The 5,665-nt window shown below is 39.8% G+C and overlaps 1 long non-coding RNA gene across 2 annotated transcripts in view; it reads left to right on the top strand.

Annotated features, from left to right (window-relative positions):
- The first annotated feature begins 220 nt into the window (after positions 1 to 220).
- The window catches only part of LOC125925548 (uncharacterized), a 248,362-nt gene continuing 242,917 nt past the window's right edge, over positions 221 to 5,665 (top strand). For both annotated transcript variants that reach the window (XR_007458865.1, XR_007458864.1), the window contains exon 1: positions 221 to 340. This is a non-coding gene — a long non-coding RNA (uncharacterized LOC125925548). The remainder of the gene's footprint in view (positions 341 to 5,665) is intronic.

Here is a 5,665-nt window from a genome sequence, read left to right as displayed (position 1 = left end):
GATGTCCTTGAACTCCTTTCTCTCACCTGTTCCTGGCCCTTCTCTGTTGGGATGGGCTTGGGCTTGGTGATCCTCATCTACCTTCAGAACTATATTGATACCCTACCCTATGGTGTGCCTCCCATCCCTCAGTGTATCCAGAAGACTTGGGCTGACTAGGGCTGTGTCTTAGTACTTCTGCCCTGTTATTGACTCTTTAAGTTGTGGAACTTTCATTTGAATGTGGAGTGGAACCTTGGTCAGGAGGATAGGCAGTTGGGATGGAATGGGATTCCTGGCTAAGGAGTGACCTTTTAGCATCGGCTGTATCTGGTAAGACACCAAGTGTCTACCTTTCAAGGTGAGGTAAAAGAGTTCCTTTGATGGGGCAGGGGGAGGCAGTGACTACTGCTTCCTTAATATTCTTTGATTCTAAGGTTAAAATGACAACTTACTATTTTTCTACATAACCTCCAAACAGATTTGTTTTGTCATTATGTGGGTTGAGTAAAATATACATTTTCTTCAATTTTCCTTTTTCTTGAAAGCTTGTGTCCTACCTGGTTGTTCTATCAACTAAAACTCTCCTCTTCTTAAATTCTCCCCCCAGCATTTGCCCATTTATTTAGTAGGTTAAAGAAAAATTGCAAAATTAATATAGGATCATTGTAGTATGTGAAACAATACAAAGGTGTGTATGAAATAGCTAGTAACAGCTGATCTATGACACAGCCTCCTTAAATCCTATTCTTATGAAATCACCAGTGTTAAAAGTCTGTTGTATACACTCTTTAACATCTTTCTTCGTACTCCTCTGAGCCTATACAAACAGATCTGATATGTATAGGTTCTTTTTTCCCCTAAACATGAGCTCTTACTGTTTAATATCCTCTACCGTACATTTCCCCCGTAAACACACACCATGAGTATCCGCCTGAATGAGTAGATGTCTTTAACCTTGCTCTGTTCAATATAGTGGCCATTGGCAATGTGTGGCTGTTGATCACTTTAAAATGGCTAGTCTAGATTTCTAAGGCTTAGTATGAATATAAAAAGAATGTAAACCACCTTGTTAATAGTTTTTATGTCGATTATATGTTGAAATGACAATATTTTTGGAGCACTCGCATGGCTCAGTTGGTTAAGCAGCCGACTCTTGATTTCAGCTTAGTCATGATCTCATGATTTGTGAGTTTGAGCCGCACGTTGAATCCCTGCTTGGGACCCTCTGCCTCCCTCTGACTCTGACCCTTCCCTGCTCACATACTGCATGTTCTCTCTCTCTCTCTTTCAAAAACAAATAAATACACAAACATTAAAAAAACGAAATGACAATATTTTGGCTACATTGAGTTAAGTAACATATATTACTAAAATCAATTTCACCTATTTCCTTTTACTCTTTTTAAAGTAAACTCTACCTCCAACATGGGGCTTGAATTCACGACCCCAAAATCAAGAGTCTCAGGCTCTACCGACTGAGCCAGTCAGATATGCCTATTTCCTTTTACTTTTAAAAATTGTGGCTACCAGAAGATTTAAAATTACTTGCGTTATGTTTGTACTGGACAACACTGCTCTAACCCATTAAAAAATCTTTTTTTCAGAGTTTATTTTTGAGAGAGAGAGAGAGCGAGAAAGAGAGAGCATGAATGGGAGAGGGGCAGAGAGAGAGGGAGACACAGAATCTGAAGCAGGGTCCAGGTTCTGAGCTGTCAGCACAGAGCCTGACATGGGGCTTGAACCCATGAACTGAGAGGTCCTGACCTGAGCTGAACTTGGACCCTTAACTGACTGAGCCACCCAGGCATCCTTAACTCATTCTTTTAATAGGTCCTTACATTCCAAAGAACTTCATGTAAGCTTTGGTAAGTTGGTGACTTATATCTGTACAAAAGTATTTTGTTTGAAGATCTTTCCATGGAGAACTCTTTATCTAACCATTATGGTCTAGAAACGTGGCCATTTTTCTTGAAGAGTACGCTAAAACAGTCATACCTAATGCAAAGTACACATTTCTAATAGTCTGCTGAGCTACCAGCAAAATCACCAAACTACGCCTGTTATACCAGCAAGTCCCCCTGTCTTATTCTCCTTGAACAGCTATCATATATGCAAATGATTTTGCAGAATTACGTAAATTCAGCACTGAGGCTGGAGACAGTGGACGCAATAGAGAAGGTAGAGCTTGGCGGTCTTCAGGGAAGCTTTCAATTTGAGGTAGAGTTTGCTAATGAGATGCATGTGATATTGTCATTTGGAAGAATATTCTAAGAGGGACAATAGCTAGAAAGTCTGACTGATAAGCTATGAAGAGTCCGTAGCATTTTACTTTTATAGAGAATGAACCTTATTTGAATCAGAAGACCTGAGTTGGAATTTGGACCCAGCCATTTGAAAGCTATGAGATCTTGGATAAGTCACTTAGCTTTCCTGGGCCTTGGATTTCTCTCTGAAATGAGGTGAAATGACTCCCCATATAGTACCGTTTTCTTCCGTGCCATGATGTCTCTCAAATTGATGGGAGGAGCTGATGACTTGAAATGAATACATTGTCATTAAGATTTTTTATTAAAAATAAAGTCTATTTTATAAATATGCAACATTAATAATGCCATATAACACACACACACACACATATAATATAGAACTAGGCTGTGTCCCTAGTTCTCTAATTTTTCTCTATTTTGTGGTCATGGTTACAGATGACTTGGGCTTGCTCATCATCATACCATTAGTGGTAGAGACAGGTCTAGGTTCTCAGTCCTGTCCTTAATTTGGTTCCCTGTTCTTTATAATAAACTACTGCACTGTTTTCTAATAGCTTGAAGCCTTCATATATTTCAGTGACTAAATTCTTCCAAGAAGAAATATCTGGGGGAAGTATATCTTGGAGTGGAAAATCTGGAAGATATATATCTTGGACATAAAGTTTGGCTATATTATAGGAAAATATTTATAAGTAGGAACAGTAGAACATGGCTCTATTCTGCTAATGACTATTACAGAAGGTCTCACATTCATTGGAAGGAATCTTCTTTGGGGGATTCTGGCTGCCTCTGTGCAGTGGTCTTTACTCTGCAGCTCCAGGGTCTGTCTGTGGATATTTGTGATGCTGTAGGTTACAGGAAAAGGGAGTTGCTCCATAGCCAATGGAAAGCATCAGCTTAGTGATTCCTGCATTGGGTTTGGCTCACTGTCCAGGGTTATGCCCTTGTTGCAAAGCTTCTGTCAGTCACTGGATAGGTTTGGATGACTTCCACTGAGCAGGCCAGGCAAATTTCAAGGCTTCAGACTGAGCTTCCTAGGGAGAAATGAAAAAGCTGAGGGACGGAGGGACATCAGAGATTCTGTTTGGGGCAATGTGTGTGTGTGTGTGTGTGTATGTGTGTGTGTGTGTGTACGTGTGTGTGTGTCCAGAAATGCTCAGATTACCCTCAGCTACCAGGCAAAGGTCACCCCACTCTTTTAGGTTATCTTCCAAAGGCCATTAAATCCTCCAAAAAGAAATTGATCTATTGTAACTCTGATAGTTCTGAGGCTGACTGTACTTTCCCAGAGTTTCACATTATTCATTTCCAGAAAGTAATTTTAGTTGATTGCCTTGTGGTCTTTTTGAATGAGGCATTTTATAAAATAGGAGAAAATTGAAAGGGTTGGCTCACCATCAAAATATATCCCTTCTGAATGCTCTTAAAGACAGTATAACTGCCAATTTGGGGTGGAAACTTGTTGGAGTTTCAGTCCCTGGAGGTTTTTAATGGAGGGTGAGACAACTGTCTTTCTTGGTCCATTTAGTTGGATGCCTGCCTTGGACAGGTGTACCAGATGACCTTGTGATCTCTCCCAGTATTGGCATTTTATGATTGGGTAGATTCATGAGAACCTATATTAGGTTCAGGATTTTACCCATCTGCTTTATTATTTGGCCCAGTGTCCCTTAATCTTGTTTCTCCTAGCAGATTTTACATTATTTGAAGGCTGGGATGATGCCTGTGTTTCTTTCATGCTCTCCATGGAAGAGAGAGAGCATGGGAGTAACTTATGGAGGAGACAGTGCTCAGGGAGGTAGGAGAAAGGTCCCAGGTGAAAGGTTGACAATTAATGAGAGGAATGATACCACATCTTCTGAGGTTGGAGGGAAGGTATCCAAATTAATACATAAGCATGCACAAAGATGAGGGAGATTCCATTTTATAATCTCAGTTTCATTGATGAAATATGAGGAAAGATCATCCACGGGAAGAAAGAAACTTAAGGGATACAAACAGAATGGTAAACACTTGGAATAATTACTGTGGAGAATGTAAAAGGGTGCTGACCAAGAACAAGTCAAGGGTTTGATGCATGGTGCTCGAGGCTCAAATAAATTTTGAAGCCATGAATATGTAATGGAGCCAACTCTGAGGACATCCTGGTTTTTGTCAGCAGTGTGCAGCTGATGGGTGGGTATAGGGATGGAGAAGGAAGACTGGAGCATTGATTCAAGGTTGGGATTTTCCTGAGCAACATGGGAAGAGACTGAGAGATGTAAGGTAATCAAGGTTAGCAGACAGAAGAGTTCAGATAACCTGTCTGAGGGTGTGGGATTGTCAGGGAAGAAAAAGCATTGCTTGTTGAAAAAAAATGGGGAAGCAAGAAACTGGAACATTCTGTGAGGCCAGAAATCAAGCAAAATGGATGGAATAAGGAAGTGCAAAAACTGAAAAGGTAGGCAAATATGGCCAGAGAGTAGAATATTGGAGTTTAAGATTTTTGGGTGATGACAAAACCGAGAGCGTTGTGAGGATGGGTTATCCAAATGCAGGGCAGTAACTGAGTAGAGTTAGGGAGATCCATGAACTTCAAGATCACATTGTTGGGATTATCAGATGGGTGGTTTATCTGCATGGATGTGCTTATCTCCTAGGATTTAGGTGGAAGTAGGAATGGGAAGGACCATGAATGGGGCCTCAAAGAGCTATGATGTGGGAAGTATACAGTGCTTTGGGGACTCATAAGAGGGTCTCCTAACCCAGACCTGGAGAGCTGACGGACTTCTGGGGGAAGTGATAGTTACACTAGCCCCCCGAAATGAATGAGGTTAGCTAAGGGAGGGAGAATTAAGGCAGGAAAAAGGGTAGGGCTGTTCCAGGCAGAGGGAAGTAGAATGTTAAATAGATCGATATATTTTTTAAATTTTATTTTTTTAAAAATTTACATCCAAATTAGTTAGCATATAGTGCAACAGTGATTTCAGGAGTAGATTCCTCAGTGCCCCTTACCCATTTAGCCCATCCCCCCTCCCACAACCATTCCCGTAACCCTCAGTTTGTTCTCCATATTTATGAGTCTCTTATGTTTTTTCCCCTCCCTGTTTTTATATTATTTTTGTTTCCCTTCCCTTATGTTCATCTGTTTTGTCTCTTAAAGTCCTTACATGAGTGAAGTCATATGATATTTGTCTTTCTCTAATTTCACTTAGCATAATACCCTCCAGTTCCATCCATGTAGTTGCAAATGGCAAGATTTCATTCTTTTTTGATTGCTGAGTAATACTCAGCAATTGTATATATGTAGTGTGTGTATGTGTGTATACATTATATATATATATATATATATACACAGTATATATATATATACATATATATCATATATATAATATATATACAGTATATATATATATACATATATATCATATATATAA

The sequence above is a fragment of the Panthera uncia genome, chromosome F1 (assembly GCF_023721935.1).
Source record: "Panthera uncia isolate 11264 chromosome F1, Puncia_PCG_1.0, whole genome shotgun sequence".
Taxonomy (NCBI): domain Eukaryota; kingdom Metazoa; phylum Chordata; class Mammalia; order Carnivora; family Felidae; genus Panthera; species Panthera uncia.
The sequence above is the reverse complement of the archived record's forward strand: the minus strand, read 5'-3'. Positions and strand labels throughout refer to the sequence as shown.